This window comes from Thunnus albacares, chromosome 19, assembly GCF_914725855.1.
Source record: "Thunnus albacares chromosome 19, fThuAlb1.1, whole genome shotgun sequence".
Taxonomy (NCBI): Eukaryota; Metazoa; Chordata; class Actinopteri; order Scombriformes; family Scombridae; genus Thunnus; species Thunnus albacares.
In genome coordinates, this window is record NC_058124.1 from 3,918,615 (window position 1) to 3,936,037 (window position 17,423).

General features: G+C 38.0%; 1 long non-coding RNA gene across 1 annotated transcript in view; it reads left to right on the forward strand.

Annotated features, from left to right (window-relative positions):
* Positions 1-1,126: 1,126 nt before the first annotated feature.
* The window catches only part of LOC122969849, a 30,004-nt gene continuing 13,707 nt past the window's right edge, over positions 1,127-17,423 (forward strand). Inside the window, exon 1 of the long non-coding RNA XR_006399101.1 lies at positions 1,127-1,401. This is a non-coding gene — a long non-coding RNA (uncharacterized LOC122969849). The remainder of the gene's footprint in view (positions 1,402-17,423) is intronic.

Below are 17,423 nucleotides of genomic sequence, written 5' to 3' on the forward strand. Positions count from 1 at the left end.
CCCACGTGTAGTCCTTGAGTGTGGTCACCTTCCCCATGGTCACACGTCAAAATATAGCCTGGGATGGAAGAAGGGGGAGAAATAGGGGGAGAGATGGGGGGATAGAGGACAAAATGAGACACTGAGGGATGGTGGGGAGAATAGTAAAGGTGGAGGTTGTTGTGCTATTCATTATGAAAGAACCAAGGTTGTGAATATCCCTGCACACTTAAACAAAGAGCTCTTGGGAAATGCAGTACACCTTACTGGATGTCCTACACTCTCTGCCAAGAGTGGTGGTTAAATTTATGTATGTTCAATATATTTCAGTGCTGTTTCTGATTGGGAGGCTATATATGTTGTCCTCATTTTGCATGGTTATAGATCCATAGTGATTCTTCTCCAGTGAAAAATTGACAGAGATGACAGAGTCTATAGCCATGCCAGCAACTCTTTGAGGCTGTACATAAGCACAATTGTGCTTTGAACTAAATGCTAACGTCAGCATGGTAGCGCGCTCACAATGACAATGTTAACATGCTGATGTTTAGGGGGCAATGTTTACCATGTTCACTATCTTGGTTTAGCAAGGTTACCATGCTGACATTTGCTAATTAGCATTTAAGTACTGCTGTGGCTGATGAGAATATCATTATATGTCTGGCTCTCTATTCCTTAGTTGCCATTGTACTCCAGTCCACCAAATACCCTCAGACTTTTTCCCTGTTTGTTATACTGGACTGAGTGGGAGAATGCCCTTGTACAGGACATTGAATTTTGCTTTCACACTAGTGGTGAAATATGACTGGGAGTTTAACATTTGTTTCTGTAGATTTGAGTAATTTGTATTTACAGCCTCTGCGTGCCATGCTTGAAATGCATCATCATTAAGTTGTAAATAGGAGAGTTTGCAGGTTATAGTGTACCTGTGTATGTAGGTTACATTCATGTATATTCTTGGACAGGTTTATATATGTTGATTAATTATTAGGATTGTGTTTCTTGGTTTTCTGCTGCTCTGGATTTCTCTTCCTGTGTCTGTTCTGCCTTTCCCTCCACACTTTCCCTCTACACCTGCCCTGCATCAGTCTTGTTAGCCCTGCCCTTTTCACAGTGTTTTCCCCAGCCTATCAGCTTCTTTCCCGTTCTCCTGTTTCATCTCATCATTCCTCTCACTTGAGTTTCTCCACCCATCTCCCCACCTGCACCTCATCTCCTCGTTAGTTTTAGTTAGTATCTCAGTCCTGTGTTTCAGTTCAGTTTCAGTCTCCCCTGTTTATTCTTTTCTGCTCTGCCTAGTTCTGTTCTGTTTTGTTTTGTTATGCCTTCACACCTGAATCTTTATTAAAAAGAGACATTCTTCAGTTCATATTGGCTACTGCTTCCTGCATTTGGGTCCATCTCCTGCTACTCCCTTCACAGGTATTTGGTTGTAAACAAAAGTATTGGAAAGTTGGAATTTTGACCTGACAATGGCAGTAGATGATATTTCATGACCAAAGTTGCTAAAATTCATCCTGTGGGGTGCATGAATGTGTGTGTGGAAATCACCAAAATCATTAAGATACATTCAGTCTGTTTACATGCACTTAAACCTCCACTCAAATGTGTTTTTCTTCCTGTTCCTTCAGTTGGATGTTTGAGATTCATTGTACAGGATGATGTATGTGCAGAGTTTGACACTAGAAGGCTGTTTTCACATTCATCTGCTGAAAGTGGGAAGTTTCTGTGTTCTCATGGAAAATCATATTTTTAGGGGTGGGCTTACAAGCATGATTTGTGACATCACACCGAGTTTGGAAGCCGATCCTGGTACAATATTCAACTTACACAAGTGTGATGTGGAAACTTGAAGCCTCCAGTGCACATACACTGAAAATGGACTCTACAGTGAAGTAGAGACATCTCGTGTCCAGCAGTTAAACGTCTGAAATTAAGTATATTAAAATATTAATATGTGAATTTTTATTAAGGGAAAGGGAATAATGTCATTTTAAGGATTTTAACGTAAGTATACTTATTTTGTGGAAAAACCATGTTAGACACAAATTATATGCCTGGAGAGGATCTTTAAGTAACCAGGTGACTCAGACAAACCAGGTTACACGAGTACTTGAAGAACATATTAACATGCACTGTAGTAACATGGTTACTGTAAATCCACATATATGCAGCAGATCAGTATCGGTAACCAGATTTCTCCCCTACGCCCGACCTTATTTTGGGAGTATGGCTTACTGATTTTGAATGTATAAGTGATAAACTTAGACTGTAAAAAACATGAACGTGGCCACCATGACGTCACACATTGGTTTCTGAAGAGCGGTTTTGAAGCTCAAAGTGGGCGGCTCTGGCCGTCGCCATCTTGGCAGTGCCTGATTCCACCTAACTCCCAGCTAATCCAAATGGGCAAAGAGATGAAGCTGAGGCAGGCTGAATGAAGCCTGGTTGCTGAAACAAGCCACCCAGCTGCTGGTGACCTGTCACTCAAAGCAGCCACGTCCTTAATTATGCATGACTTTACAGCTTAATAACATTTAAATGGGTGAATTATAAAAAAAAAAATTCACCCCCCCATACAGTTGTCATGAAAGGGGAAATTAGCTATAGAGACCAAAACCGTTTTTTGTACCAGGCTCTAAACATGTTAATTTCTGTTGTAAATTTGGGCATTTTAACATGGGGGTCTATGGGGATTGCCTCACTTTTGGAGCCAGCCTCAAGTGGCCATTAGAGGAACTGCAGTTTTTGGCACTGATGCATTGGCTTCATTTTCCAGCCCCGGAGGTTACTGCTTGGTGATAAAAGACACAGTTTTCTCACTTTTTTGGAGGTGTGAGTGTGTGTGTGTGTGTGTGTGTGTGTAACTGACAGCACAGAAGAGAACAGACTGGAAGGCAGACTGTCTGAATTTAACAAACAGTCAAATGTTCAGCAGTGGAAACTGACTTATTTAGATTTCAACTTTCTCTTCACAGAGAAAAAGTCAGTTGTTTCATAACATAAATTTCCTCAGCTATTTTTATCCATTCGGGGATTGTTGGTGACTCTTTGTTCAGCTATTTCCTGGTTATTGCTTTTTTACTTGCTGCTAGTAGTATCTGTAATAAATATCTGTCAGTTGTTTCATAACATAAATATCCTCAACTATTTTTATCCATTCGGGGATTGTTGGTGACTCTTTGTTCAACTATTTCCTGGTTATTGCTTTTTTACTTGCTGCTAGTAGTATCTGTAATAAATATCTGTCATGCTTTTTGAGCTCAGTTGGAATGTTTCCCAAGTAAATAACACTAAACTCAAAATCAACCTCTGAGCCGATTATTGATTGTATCTCTGTTACTACATCTAACCAATAAGGAGAAATTTTAGAACACTCCCAAGAAATATGAAAAAGACCAGCAGACATACTATCACATATTCACCAATGTTCAGGTTTATTTTGTAACTTTTATATTTTCAGAGTTATGAAAGACCTTAAAGTGTTTCTCCAGGAGAATTCCCTCTACAGACCTCAGCTTGAGGTGGTACTGTGTTCTACATATGTTTAACCAATTATCATCTGTTAGCTTTATGTTAGCTTCTTTCTCCAACCTTGATTTATTGTAGAGAGACCCCTGTCTGCTTGTAAAGCTTGGAAATCAGTCTTCTGTTAATATTACTTATATGTGCATCAAAGAGTATCTCAATCAGACTCAATTCTTTCTCTCCAATGTTTTTGATGTTTTTGTCAAAATAATGTCTTAATTGAAGATATCTGAAGAAATCTTGTCTCTCTTAATGCTAAGTTTCTGAGAGGTGTTGAAAGGTATCTAAACATCTATTGGATGATATCATACAGCAGTTGCGAACCATGGTCTGGACCCTGGGCCTTGTAGGACCACATGTGGCAATAAAGAAATCAAACATGGCTATAAAAATAACAGACAGATTCCTGTCACATGGAAGTTCAGCATATTAAAGGTGTCTTTGCCCTGACTGGTCTCACAACAAACAAAGGTCATTCTGGAAAACCAGTCACACAAAGCTAGCTATCACGACATCACTAAATTTCAGTGTGACATATAAACGACTAGGCCTACCTATTTTTGTGACAATAAATGAAACAAGCAAATTACATTGACTTATTTCACATATTTGTTTAGCTGGAATGAAAGTAAAATATCTAGAATAATCATTAGCTACTGTTGAACAACTAAAGATGTATCCAACACTAATCCAATATTTTTGTTTGTTTGAGCTTAGACATATTTGAATTTCATTGTAAATTAAATATCTCTCTGCCAGAAGTAAAAGCAGCAATGCCATACAAACAAGTTAAATGTGTTTGTGTCAGATGTCAACAATTTTTGAAATTAGTGCAGTATTGAGCGAGAGCGCTGCAGTCGGCCGTCGGACTGCAATGTAATCCAACAGAACAATAGTGCCCTGTCAGTGTACATCCACTAATAGTGCTTGTTTTTGCCACTGTCAGGCTCATATTAACATTATGGAAAGTACCATACAGAGAAATAGAACATTTTTCTTTACCTTTCGCTTGATCCGGTCTGTTTGTTATTGTGTTTAACGAAGTGTGCCAAAATTGTGATTGGTCCATCTCCCATTCCGTTATATTAATCCAATGTTTGCTAAGAAATATTAGTCCAAGTTTATAACTATGATCTAGAAATGATTACTATTACTTCAGTGAATAAAAATAATTAAAATATTTATTAGGAGTACAAAAATTCTTTCATTATTTTTTCTTAGGCCTTTAGTGAACACCTTTCCCCTTGGTCATACAGTATGAAGTGATGCATCTTTTTCTCTCCATTTTGGCCCTTTTTCCAGACTAAAACATTTTTCTCCCCTGAAAACGGAGCTTTGCAGAAACGGTCTCTGGAGGGTGTTTAAACTGAAAACGCCGGCTTGGTGTTATAGTGTATATGGGGAAAACAGAGCTTTGTAGAAACTCTGTCATATCAGGGACAGTAGCGCTGCGTTTCATTGTATTTCATTGGAAGAGGAAGAAGAAACACAGCGACAATAACAACAATGATGGACGGCTTCATGCAAAGTTATTCTCTTTATTGTCTACTTAATGACTTCTTTAGAGTTAAACATAGCTATCTACCACCTTTTTCTTGCTGAAACTGTAATCTGCTTGCAATAAACAAAATGTCAGGAAGCCACCGTGGACAGAAATAGTACACCATTTCTTCTTCACTGGTTTTCTGTGGCTGACTTGCACATCTGCCCTCCAAACATGCCCAGTAGGAGGAGAATTACCTGTTTTGGTCATTTTAGCGTGGATGGAGGTATTTTCAGAAACAAGCTGAAAGTCCTGCTGTGGATGTATGTTTTTGCTCGAAAATGGCGTTTTAGAATTTAGCCAGCTTAATGTAGATGTAGTCATATCCAACATATGTCTCATACAACTGATGTGCAAATTATTCTGTCTCACTGTATCTTACTTTCTCTCACTGTGATATAGCTATTGTCTCTGTCCATTTTGAAGATGAGAGGATAAAAAGCGTTGGTGGGTCAAAGTACTGTAAGGATGGGGGTCTGTAACTGCCAGGTGGGGAGTAGAGGCTGAGCAGGGAGTGGAGGGGGTAGTTGTGGTGTGGTCAGAGGGGCGGGGAGGCTCGTGCTCATTGATTTCAAGGAACTGTGGCCGAGCGGTTTCCTGCTGCCCCTGCAATAAAAGGTCTGTGCTGGAAAATAATCAATGTGCAGGGATTCTTGCCTACTTGTTAGTACATTCTTTTTCCTGCTCGAGGTTCATGGCCTTATTACACCTGACACATCTGGCAGCAAAGACAGCAATTGCCCCAGACAGCGTACAATGGATTATAACAGCTTCAGCAATAATATAGCTCTTGAAAAGAGAAATGTTGTTAGGTAAGCAGACTACACAGCCTGGGCAGCAGCTGCTGCCAATGGATTATGTATGTACATAGTAATCCAATATATAGAGATATTGCAAAAAAAATTAAATTTCAGTAGAGGAGGTTCAAGAATCAAAATGGTTTTTATGTTTTAATGATACTGACTGAATGTGTTTTTATGTTATATATTTTTTAAATAGTATACACTACCAGCCTTGATGAAGGACTGTCAATGACAATGTTTTATGATTCAGGGATGCTATATGAGTAAAACACCCTTTTCAGGCAGTCAATGTTAATAAAGTTGATTATTACGAATGATGAAGATACACACCCAACAGAGGACAGGTGAACTTTTCAGCAATCATTCAGTATTCATATTAATGTCAAGTGTTTGCTAAGTAAAAAAAGTACAACTTACCAAAATGGAGTGCAGGTAAAATCTATTAAATTCAATATAACCTGTGAAATATTCAGAGTGGCGCATTAAATCCTGCAACAGAAATGTTCATTCTCACATTAAATGGCTATGACATGTGCCATGACTCCACACATGTCTGGTGATTATTTTATATTTTTCTTATTGTCAACAAATCTCATGTGTAGAGCCAAACCAACAATGAATTGATCTACTTACAAATATTGTGTGTGTATTCAAATTCTGATTCCTCTGTGCCGTAGACCTCTGTTGTTGTCCAAAAACACATCAATGAGCCACACTCTTGCACTGGGTTTGTTTAGAAACAGCTCCAACAGCGACCACATTTTCAGTCTCCAGAGAGTAGTTCAGTTGACAGTGCTTCGCAAGCTTGTTCTGCTAGCTTGAGGCAGTGACGTCTGCCTTACACGGAACTACTCTCCTGAGACTGAAAACATGATCTCTGTTATTAGTCTTTGGGGCTGTTTCTAAACAAACTAACATGCCCAAACTCTTCAGGGCAAAGGAACATGTACATTACACAGCATTGGACAACAACGGAGCTCTATGGCACAGAGGAATACAATATATCAGACTTTGGATACACACATAATACTTGTTAGTAGGATCAATTCATGGTTGTTATGTTGGTTTGGCTCGGCAGATGAGATTTACCGACAATAAATAATAAAAATATAAAAATCACCAGCCAAATCCTTTGAAAGCATTAAACAAGTTCAGTATTTTGGGAAATACAATTCTTTGCTTTTTTATTCAAAAAAAAACAACAATATAGTTCTCATGTCTGTGCATTAAAAATCCCCTCCAGACATGACAAGACATGATGAGACATGATGACACGACGTATAAAAATACTTTACTCTGAATAATAATTTGTGTCTGATGTGTTTTTTTTCACAGACATGTTTAGTTACCATCTATTCCTTCTCCTTTATTGAAAAATCCAGAGTCTATAAAGATGCAAATATTTTTCATTTAAAAAGTTGAACTGCTGGATACAAGATGCCTCCTACTTCACTGTAAAGTCCATTCTCAGTGTATGCACACTGAAGGCTTCAAGCTTCCACATCATACTTGTGTAGGTTGAATATCAGTCCACAACTGGCTCCAAACTAGTTGTGATGTCACAAATCATGCTTGCGAGTACACACCTTAAACCTAAGATTTAAGGTGAGTTGCACATGGTTGCACAGATGAAAAGTGACATACCAAGCTGAAGAATAAAAGAAGCTTGAGAGAGAAGTTTAGACCCTACGTACTGTCACACAACTGGCAAATCGTTGTGTAATGTGGGTGTGATTGTCAGATTGTTTCAGATGCTGTTAGACTATGTGGCAAGCACTTTGTTTGAAGCATACTGAGGCCTTTACTGTAAACTGAAAGTACAGCTTCTGGGAAGTGAGGTGCCATTTTACAGATGCTTTTTCACTCCATTCAGGGGTCCCAACTAATGACTCGTTGGTCATAAGCCTGCTGTTCTACTCTCTCGGCCTCCCTAGCATCATGACACACCATTTATTCCAAAAGCACAATCTTGTAACAGTGTCTCACTCTATAAAGTGAATGTACTCACATAGAGTCGGCGCTGTTTGAACAAGTTCATTGACTAAATCATAAAGCAAAGGCTTGTTTTCTTGTGAGTGTCTCTTGAATCTATCAGGCTATTGAGGCTCGATACAGACAGATGAGAGACACAGAGCAGATGCTGTTGAATGAAAGCCCTGTCAAGAACAGTGGTCTCAGACAGTCTCTCCTTTCTTCTGGACTCTCTCTTTGCTGTCTGAGAGCCCTCCAGCCACGCAGCCTCTTCCTCATCATCTGTTGGTGGCAGACATCAGGTCAGCTCAAAGCGGCAGCAGGTGGTCTGTAGTGACAGTCAACCTCTGAACTCTGGATGTGCTTCACTTGCGAGAGACTCGACTCAGTTCTGCTTTATAGAGTGAACCTGTGCAATGCAGTGTTCCCATACCTGCACTGATACTGCCAGTCAACAGCAGTTGATATAATTTGACAGTAGAAAGTCCCTTGTTTTCCGCTAACCCAACAGGCAAGGAGCAAAGTTAGTGGGAGCTACAGTTGAGAAGTTGCATTCAGTATTGAGTTTCAGTACTCATAAGATGTGTGTGTTTTTTTTTTTTTTCTCACTGTTTAATCAAGCATTGAACCCTCCCAGTCAAATTCAAGATTGATTTCCCTTTGAGTCATCCTCTCATAAAAATGGAAAAAAATGCTCTTGCAGGTGTAGAAACACCACTTCAAACAGAAAAATAATTATTAAAGTGAAGCACTGAGGATGAGATGACAAGAATCATCTGGTTTACGCAGAAAATCTCTTAGAATGTAACTGTAACAGTGACTGAATAGGTTACTAAGGTTGATTTTTAGCCATGCTAACAGCTCAAGGGGCAGTACTTCAGTCCAGACTGAAATATATGAACAACTATTTGGAGGATTGGCAAGAAATTTGGTACAAGACATTCATGTGGATTGATGAGGCCTACCAACTTTGGTGGTCCAATTTTTCACTTCTGCTGTGAAATATCTAATTACCTACTGGATGGATTGGCACACAATTTTGTACATTTATAGTTCCCAGAGGATATATTCATCTGACTTTGGTGATTCCTGACTTTTTATCTAGCTTTACCATGAGGTTCCAGTTTGTGGTTTGAGGGAAAAGTCTTGACAACTTTTGAATGCATTGCCATGAAATTTGGTTCAGACACTCATGTATACTCATGTAATAATTTTGGTAATCCCCTGACCTTTCAGCTAGTGCCATCATCAAGTCAAAATTTGGATTTGTCCTTTTTTTTCTGGCTTTGTTTTGTTTTGTAACTATTTGATGTAAATCAGTGTAATTCTCAAGTTGATCAATGTGGAGTCTGGAGTCAGTAATAAGTAAGATGACAACTGTCTCATGGATGGGTCCAATGTTGGTCTGAAAGTGTGTTTGAAAGTGACATTAGTCTTGTTTTTACTAGGCCACCCTGGGAACTATTTTCAAAGTAAGGGCAACTTTCAGGCAACCAAATATGATGGTTGCTAGTGAAACACAGCCAGATCAGAAGTGTTTTATAGCAGGGTAGTTTATACTGTATCTGTGGTCTCCAGAGATCTTTCAAATTTTTTCAGGGCAAGACTAAATTCATATCAGAAGTGCTTTAAGACAGATCAGTTAGGTCTCTGGTCTTGTTACAAAAATTGAGATTTTACTGAATAACTTGCTCATAGCCTGAAACATGAATGTTTTTATTCATAATAAAATTAAAAAAAATTGGTTGGTTAGTAGCATAGTGTTGTGGACTGTAGGTGCAAGGTCTGCAGGGATATGATAATTAAATGCACTAACTGTGTCAGATGGCTAAACTAGCTCAGTCTGGTCTATGATATGGTCTTACAGACTTATCACTGGGCCATGAGTAACACACTGTTTCTCCTAACTGTTGGTACAGTATACAAAATAATTTCATCACTGTTTAGCAACAATAAAAAAATGAATCATCAGTAACTAAAAGCTGGTAGTAGCACATAAACATGTGCTGCAGTGGGTCATGCTGCAGTGAGGAAAGCACTGACGCAACATTCCTCAAAACATGATGAAGAGAAAAATAACATTAAGCTCCTCCTTCTGTTCAATGATTTTCTTAATTCAGTCACACTGAGTCAAAGTCCTAGCAGTTACACAATGCAACAAAACCTGTCTGCTGCTTTCAGGTCAGATCGACAGGAAAGTCTAACACACATCCAAGTTAGCTCTCAAATCCTCATTTTCCACTGAAGTCTCACTCAAGTCTACAGCTCTCTCTGTTATATTCTATATTTCAAGCAACCCTTTGCATCATATGACCAATTAACAGCAGTAATTCATGCACAATGACACATTAATTCTTAACATGCATAGCTAAATCATACCACACATTTTATGAGACAAGACATGCATGCAGGGAGCAGCTCTTGGGAAAGTCTCAAATTACCATGAGAAAACATCTGTGTTACACGGCACTCTGGGATGGTACAGTACTTGCCACACCCTGGCTCAAGTGGTTCCAAAATGTGTTTAGTAGTTTTAGTGTTGTAGTGCAGACTATGAAGTAGAGCAAACATCAAGTAAAGTTCAACCAGACATTCATTTTTTTTTAAAATCCTTCATACCAGAATTGCCTTTAATTTGTCTTCTCTTCACTTTGATTGCTTGCACTGCCCATTAATGAACAAACCTGGCCTCTAGAACAAAAGTCAAAGGGTGCATTTAAAAAAAACCAAAACACCCGATTCCAGTCCCTTTAAGTTTAGTGAAGTATAATTTAACTTGTTGCACTTAATTTAACCGCTCTGGTGTTGATACCACTTAGGAAAGCATAAAAAAACACTTGCATTTTGGGTAGTGTAGTACAGTAGTATGACCATGCTTCAGCTGTTCAGATAGACTAATTAAAAACATTCTATGGCAAAATACATTTAGAACTGAAAGCTATTAAAACAGAAGCTGAACTCCTTATAAAGTGACATAAGTAATCATGAAACAAGAGGATAAAATGATGATGGTCTGTATTCATATGCTCTTTATTGATTCTGTATGTTAACTGTAAAGTCAGTCACAGGTAATAGTTTTAAAACATTATGAGTAAGTGGTCTGTGCTTCCCAGCCGTGCCTACAGTAAGTAGGTAAAGATTATTTATATAATACCTTTCACAGACACCAGTCACAAAGTACTTCACAGGCACACAAAAGAAACAATAAATACAGTAGACAAATAAGATAACCAATAAATAAAACACACTGGAAAAACAAACGTTAAAACATAAAATACCACATGGTACCTAAATGCCTGTCTGAACAGATGGGTTTTTAACTGCTTTTTAAAAGAGTCCATAGAGTCCAGAGACCTCAGACTTTTAGGAAGACTTGCAAAGCGTAGCTGCTGCCAACTGGAATGTACAATCTCCCCAAGTCTTAAAATGTATCTGAGGGACAATTAGAAGATCCTGGTTAGAGGACCTAAGAGCTTGGTTCATGGTGTAGGCCTCTATAAATGAGCACCAAGATTTTAAAATGAATTCTAAAATTAACAGGAAACCAATGCAGAGGTTAAAATAGTTGTAATGTTGACCACCTTGGATCATATTAAGATCCTAACAGCAGCATTTTGTATGGTTTATAAGTGTTCCAAGGAAAATTTATTAAGGCACGTAAAAAGAGAATTACAGTAGACCAAATGTGAAGTGGTAAAAGCATATAATAGCATCTACATATCAGCTCCTGACAAAACAGACCTGAGTTTGGCCATGTTTCTTAGGTGAAAGAAACATGATCAAGTCAGTGTGCTAATATAAGCATCAAAACTCATGGATTGGTCAAAAATCAAAACAAGATTATGTAGACTAGACTGAGAAGACAAGGATAAAGCACCAAGGTTTTGCCTAATCACTGAGGGAAGGTTATCAGAAGCAATAATCAAGACTTCAGTTTTATCTGCATTTAACTGCAGGAAATGATTTGTCATCCAGTTCCTAATTGCATTTAAACAGTTGGTCAATACAAACAGTCTATCAGGTTGAGCATTTTCACACCACAATTGTAATGTAACTGTTTTCCATGCAAGCATAAATCCTTTTAATTCTGGCTTCATGTTTTCGGCGGTACTAGAATTAATAATGAATTGAAGTTGTTAATAATTACTTTTTACTTCACAATAATTTGTGTATTTAAAACAAGGTTTATTTTTTATACAATAAACCTGAGTGTGAAATGTTCACAGTTTCATGACAATTTGTGGCCTTGTGAAATTTATTTGACTGGCATGTTAAACAGAGGAACATTAGCATTCAGTTGGCAACCAGATAAATATAAATCCAATATTCCCTCTCCTTTTAGCTCTGTTTTGGTCTCCACCAAATCATGAGAAAAATATCTGACTCTTTAGCTGCTAAATTCTCCACTATGCCCACCAGTTAGTCACTAACGTACTGTCTGCTGCTGCTGGAAACAGCCAAAAGCCCTGCTAAGCTAAAACAATTCTTCACATAAAAGTTAATTAGTGCAGCTTTAAAATGTTGTAATACAAAACACATACGTAATTACCAAAGATATGGACAGATAATTTTGATGAATGTATTTTCAAGATTGAGAAATGCAATTGTGATGAATTGATAATCATTTTAACCATAGTCATTCAGCCTTACAGATGGGTTTACCAGTATTTTCATCTCCTGTGTCATGCTCCACACCATCTGGACTATCTGTGTATCTTTTCACTATAAATGTAATATTTCCATGCTACAAACGAAGGGAGTTGTTGGGTTATAGTTAAACATGTTGGGAAATATGTTCATTCACTCTTTTTATTCTGAGCATCAGTTTAGAAGATCAATACCACTCTTATGTCTGTGTGTTAAGTAAAGATCTAGCCAGGAGGTGATTAGCCTAGCTTAGCATAAAGATTGGAAGCTGGGGAAACAGCTAGCCTGCAACAACTGATTGTAATTTGTACATGTTTGTTTGTGATACAATGAGTTAGTGAGATACAGTGTGTTAATCAGTGAGCTTTAGAAGTGTTAGTTGCATATTTTTTAACACTGACAAGAGCCAGCCTAACTATTTCCCTCTGCTTCCAGTGTTTATGGCTCTAGCTCCCTCCTTGCAGTTTTTTATGATAGGTTACATGCATGGTTCAATACTGAGTATGTATCTTCACAAAGTCAACACAACAGCAACAATTATGGACAAAACTGTATCACATTTGCATTGGTTTTACACACAAAAAAGTATTCAGTGAGATGAGATAAACTTTAATGTCCCAAAGGAAATGTGTTTTGGGCTACAACCTTTAAATTTCCTGAATATTTTTCTCATTCAAACACAAACAACCAACAAAACTCTGTGGATCTGCAGCACATTTCACATGTTTACATCCTCACTTCAAAACTGAGTTTATGTTCAAAAACTATGTCATGTGCTGTCATATAGACAGCAGTTTGCTAAATCATAACCACATTGAAATATATCTATATTCCACAACACCACTACCGAAAAACAAGAAAAACTGTCAAAAATAAAGCCCATTGAAACCTTTCCGGCTGCTTCTCTGACTTGTTCCAGTAGAATACACTGTGGTATGTTCTAGAGAGGTACAAATCAAACTGTATTTTGTAATGAAAAGATCCCAAAGTGATATACTACTTTAAAGACTGCCATGAAAAGATGCATCATGTGTTGCCTGTTGTTAGTGTTTTTATCTCAGTGTGCTCTGATCGACACATGAGTTGTTGTGTCAGTCTGCTGGAAGGATTTGTTTTTGTGTGTAAAAAGAACTGCTGTGCCCAGCAGTGTGTTGGTAAAGTTGACTGTGTGAAGTGTATTGAACCATGCATGTAACCGATCATAAAAAACTGGGTCGCAATTTAGATGTAATAAGCCATACTTTGCATCAAATTAGACAAAAACTAGAAATAATATGCACTTTATTTGACAGTAATACAGTTATACCCTAATTAGACATCATACACCTAAATTATGCTGTAATTAGGAACTGCATATAATGCTGTATTAGACCCAAAATATACTATACTTAGACTTTATTATACAAAATTATACTCTAATTAGAAACCAAATAGGAGATCCTAATACACTACTAAAACCATTTTACAAGATCATAGTGTAATTAGAAATCAAATATAATGCAATATCAGATCCAAAATATGCTACAATTAGACACTATTGTACCTTTACTACCAAATTATGCTGTAATTAGACACCACATTAAATGCTGTCAACATGGGCCTATGATAGCTTAATTAGACAACACAGGCTGAAATTAGATGAATGTAATGCCATATTATACTGGGTATAGCCTTTATAATAGACAAAACAATGACAGCTCAGAGGACAATGCGTTATTTGGCCTTTACAGTTTTCACTTTCTTCTTTCACATGTCCCTCATAGCCTGGATGTTCTCCAGAGTCCCATGGAGTTTGTAATGAAATATTAATCCTTATACTAATATATGCAAATCTGTGCATCAATTAACCATGTTCATCTAGTAATACTATTTACTATTAACTAGAGATCTAGTAACAGTGACCCGTTGTTACACCAGTACAGATTTAACATGTGTTTTTGGTTAGGGTTAGATATGTGATTTCACTATTGTTTACGGTACAGTAATGTGTTGCAAATTACCATCTAAGAAAGTCTAATAAGGGTCTAACAGTAGGAAATAAAGATGCAATGTCCTGGCAGTTTTCATAGCCTAATGTTACTGGAGTCAGATGGTGATATGGCTTTAAATGGTCTGATGTCTTAACTGGTATGGGAATCGAGCGTCAAGGAAGCATGTATTACACTATGTATTACTACCTACAAACTCCATGGGACTCTGGAGAACATCCAGGCTACAAAGGACGTGTGAAGTAGCGACCAGATGTAGTTTGACTTTAGTTTATGGTACAGTTTTCTTCTAATGAGCCTGATATAATATGGCATTACATTTGTCTAATTACAGCCCGTGTAGTCTAATTAAGCTCTCATAGGCCCATGTTGGTGGCATTAAATGTGGTGTCTAATTACAGCAGAATTTGTTAGTAAGGGAAGAATAGCAACTAATTTTAGCATATTTTTGGATCTGATATGGAATTGTATTTGATTTCTAATTAGTATATAGAGTATAAAAGTATAATTTCGTACAATTGTGTAGTATAGGATAGTATATTTTGGGTCTAATACAGCATTATATGCAGTGTCTAATTACAGCATAATTTAGGTGTATTGTGTTTTTGTCTAATTTGATACAAAGTATGGCTTGTTACATCTTATTAGTGTACCGTAAAATAAAGTGCAACTAAAAACTATAGCGCACAGACATGAGAGGTATTGATCTACTTATGTATCTCTGGGAAAGAAAGCAAATAAGCATATTTCCTTTAGCTTTTGTGCCTGGTCAGTCACAAACATGTCAAAAAAAACATACAGAAAGCAACACTCAACTTTCACCATGACGCTTTCATTTTTCTATTGCCAGTAGCATGCTATCACAGTTAACTTGAGCATGATACTGAACAGTATATCCAGCTTTAAATATCACCTTTAAATGTAATAAAGACAGCTCTGGATGGTCTGACATGAACTGGCCAGTTGGTTGAACTACAAGATTACAGCCTTCCTCCTCTGATATCTTATGAATACTATTTCTAACCACATTCAAGTTGAAAGTGAATTCTCTGAATTTCCTTCCTGTTGAGTGTTCTCCTTACAAATGCATGGAATGAGAGTAATGTCAGCTGCCTGTGGATATGAAGTTGCTGTGTGTGGTGGTAGGTAGTCGGCTCCCTGAGAGGAGAGAAAGTGAACTGCTGGATGTGACCTCCTTTCTCGGCTTTACTGTTGTTTCTTAATGCAGACAAGAGCCTGGAAAGCTTGGGCTTTACATTACACTGTTTTTAGATAAAGTCGGCAGAGTGAAGTGACTGTGTGTGTGTTTGTATTTGTGTGTGTGTCTCCTCCTGTCAAATCCATCATACTGTTGTTAAGGGGCTATGAAGTCTGCCACTGCCATGGACCTAAGTCTAAACACTTCCCCTCATTGTCTGTCCCCAGCTGAAGGAAGGAGTGGATGGAGAAAGACTGCATTTCCTTTCAACAAACTGTCACCTTGTGGGTTTCTGTTGAGCAGAAGTGCTTTTAAGGAGGCTAATAGGCAGCTGCTGGTGTGTCTCTCTCTTTTTTTTTTTTTTTCACTGAGTGAATGGTTGTAGTCGTGGTGGCAGTGGTGCTAGATGGAGGGATGTTAGTAAGGAGATTTGTAACCTGAGCAGAGGTGCATCCCTGGAGTGTTAAGTTTAGAAAAAGGACAGGCGCTAGAGGGGCGGAGCGTGAAAAGAGAGGGTGAGAGGGGGAGATAGTGCAATTGAGGAAGAGCAAGATTAAATTATCTGATTCTGTTTTAATAACTGCAAGCAATAAGAATAAAAACAAGAGCTGCCCAGGAAAACTAAGGCGAGACTGCGAAGGCTGGGATTAAGTTAATGATTACTGCTTTGACTCTAATAAACACTTCCCTCTGTCTGTCTCCCTTTCACACACATATTTACACACAACACATGCACAGACAAACTCTCATGTCATGCTTACTCTAGCACATCTTGCATCAAGAAACACTAACCACACGACCGGTATATTACATCACTATCAACCATAATCAGATTATAGCGGGTCAGAGTTCTGATCCCAAGACGTGTGTCATCTTCTATTTCTAAGGCAACATTTTGATCAGGTTAACATGATTATAATAGTTTTATTCCATGAAAATTACATTAAAAACACTGAATACTGAATATTCAAAAGATAAGATGCTGGCAACTTTTGATCTTCAACAGACGCATATCGTTTGAGCCCTAAACAACACACAGTATGTTACCCTGTTCTCTGCATGTCCATAGAGTAATGCTACACTCACAATAGCACGTGCGCACCCTGTCCATGAATCATTAACCATCTCCTGGTTGGGTAGAACAAGGGAATGAGGAAGGGAGGGGTGAGGAGGATGACACAATGTGAGAAATACAGAGAGAGAGAGAGAGAGAGAGGGAGAGAGTGGAACAAACAGTCTGCTTTTTATGGCATCTCTAAGATCCAAAACAAAGGATCTGTTTAGTTGCCTGCAGCATGATGGGAAGATTGGGATGAGAGGAGGGGGGGGGGGGGTAGGCAGTCAAGAACAGAGAAGCCCAGTAATCAGTTATGGTAGTTAGGTGAGAGAGTATGGCTGTTTGTGACATTGATATTTTTTATTTATCATCTCGCTGAACTGAATCATGTTTTTTTTTTTTTTTTATGTATCCACTTCTGACTTTGTTGCGTAAGCTAACACTTCCCACCTCTCAGAATCAATTCTGAGATACCAGTTTACATAATATCATCATGCCAGTCCAGTGTGATGAAAATTAATAGATAACTTGACATTAAAAGCATTAAAGCACAGTCTTGACCTCCATCGAAACAATAGTTTAACAAAATAATCCCAAGTCATGGTCCACTTATTTCCTTTTTCTGGACTTTCAACTGTGTCACGTGTCCTTCATCAGCGGACGGCGTTTGCTCCGTCATCATGGAAATGAATCTGTTGAACATAGACAG